Genomic DNA, 2,500 nt, shown 5'->3' with positions numbered 1-2,500 from the left:
GTAGGCCGTAGCAGCCCATAGCAACCCAACCAAGATAATCTAACAGGCCAAGATTGGTTGGAGATTTCAAAATTTGGCTAAGTCCAGATTTTTTTACCCTTCGGGAAAACAACCCTAGTTCACCAAGTTGAACGCGAAAAACTGTCCATAGGATACGCACAAAACGTTTATTGAGTTGGTCACCATATGTGGAAATTATGGTGAAAATAAGCCAAGTTCCGGAGTTTTTAACTCACACGAAACCACGAAAAACTTTCATTAGGAAAACTTGGTTGGAGCACCCTACTGCAGAACACACCGACATGGACGAAAGGGTTGACTGGCTAAGAGAAAAAATTTTTGCGGGACCACTCAAAACATCATAGTTAGACCTAGCAAATGATGAAAAGTGAAACCCGCGATCGATTGGAGAAACCTTATTTTACACTGAAAAATTCCACATAAGCAAAATTTGTATGGAGCACCCTACTGCAGAACACACCGACAGGGCCGGGAAGGAAGGCCCGGTCCAAGAAAAAATTTTTGCGGGACCACTCAAAACATCATAGTTAGACCTAGCAAATGATGAAAAGTGAAACCCGCGATCGATTGGAGAAACCTTATTTTACACTGAAAAATTCCACATAAGGAAAATTTGTATGGAGCACCCTACTGCAGAGCACACCGACAGGGCCGGGAAGGAAGGCCCGGTCCAAGAAAAAATTTTTGCGGGACCACTCAAAACATCATAGTTAGACCTAGCAAATGATGAAAAGTGAAACCCGCGATCGATTGGAGAAACCTTATTTTACACTGAAAAATTCCACATAAGGAAAATTTGTATGGAGCACCCTACTTTGGTCACCATCGGTCGAGTTGGTCGAGACGGGCAAAAAATTTTTTTTTCCATATCGTCTCAAAACATGATTTATGGACCTTGTAAATGTTGAAAAGTGAAACGAAATCACTTTTGGAGCGATGAAAATTTTGTATGGGAGGTCCCTACCCGGAACAAATTTTACTAGTAAAGTCATCATTCCGCGACGAGAAATTTGAAAATGGTCAAATATGGTTAAGATGTCATGTTCATTCCCTACTATGGGGGACCAGGTCGTCACGAAAAAATTTTTTTCTCGACCTGGTCAAATGTGGTTCTGCGACGGAGGTTAAACTAATATTGCATAATTTGGCCCAAAAACCCCCCTCTGTCAGAAAAATTTCCCCTTCAAGAGCGAAAGCAGACCACATAAGTTGAGCTTCGAGGTATCTGAAAGTTGAATATAGAGCGAGGTTCTAAGCGAAGGGATAGCTTAACGTTGAGCATTGAACGCAAAAAAGCTTAGAGATAAGCTTATTATATAACGATTGTGGTGCAGGACACAGCTTAACGTTGAGCTTTGAACGCACATGGCTAGAACTAAGCTAAGAGATACCTATAGTGGTGCATGGAACTGCTCACAAGTTGAGCTTCGAGAAGTCCAAAGGCAAAATGTAGAGCGAGGTTCTAAGCGAAGGGATAGCTTAACGTTGAGCATTGAACGCAAAAAAGCTTAGAGATAAGCTTATTATATAAGGATTGTGGTGCAGAACACAGCTTAACGTTGAGCTTTGAACGCACATGGCTAGAACTAAGCTAAGAGATACGGGTAGTGGTGCATGGAACTGCTCACAAGTTGAGCTTCGAGAAGTCCAAAGGCAAAATATAGAGAGAGGTCCTAGCAGCCTAAAAAACTTCTAGGGCCGACAGCTCACAAGTTGAGTTTCGAACGCAATTAGGCTACCCTGGTAGCCTTGATTTGAAAGCATTAAGGCAATGATATGGTAGAATGCCCGATCTTAAACCTATTGACAGAGAATGTGTACGAGTAAGCATAGATGTGGAGGAGCACATACCCTAAACAGTCCCGAAAGATGGTTAGCTAAGTGATGCATCACAAATGGACTTGGCGCACCAAGTTCACACTGAAACACACACGATCGCGTATATTAAAACCTGTTGTGTGGTGCATCACTAATAAAGTTTGGTGCGTCAAACGAACATGAGAGTTGAGCATATTGGGTATGTGTGATAACACACTTTGCACGACAATCGAGAAACCGCATAAGCTCAGTATAACACAGCAGGGGAAGATTGATGAAAACCAGAGCTAATACATGCAACAGGCCGGGAATGCTGCTTCTGAAGGTGGTAGGACCGGTGCACTTATTAGTTAAACCAATCGGCCGATTGAGTTGAAGTCTGGTACCGATCTTTCACTTGACTGTGCCCCATCAACTATTGATGGTAGTGTAGAGGACTACCATGGTTGTGACGGGAAGCGGGAATCAGGGTTCGATTCCGGAGCTAGTAGAGAGTGCCTGATAAAGGCCATGGTACACATCCAAATCAGGAAAGCAGCAGGAAACACTACCATACATTGCCAGGTGCATAGGAGGATTGCAAGCCCGTAAATTGCCCGATCATAGCCAGCGATGCTGAGAACGGAATTTATTCCTTCGATCGTCGTTGGTTCACATGTTT

This window comes from Anopheles marshallii (genome assembly GCF_943734725.1).
Source record: "Anopheles marshallii chromosome X unlocalized genomic scaffold, idAnoMarsDA_429_01 X_unloc_204, whole genome shotgun sequence".
NCBI classification, from domain to species: domain Eukaryota; kingdom Metazoa; phylum Arthropoda; class Insecta; order Diptera; family Culicidae; genus Anopheles; species Anopheles marshallii.
This window is presented reverse-complemented; position numbering follows the sequence as displayed.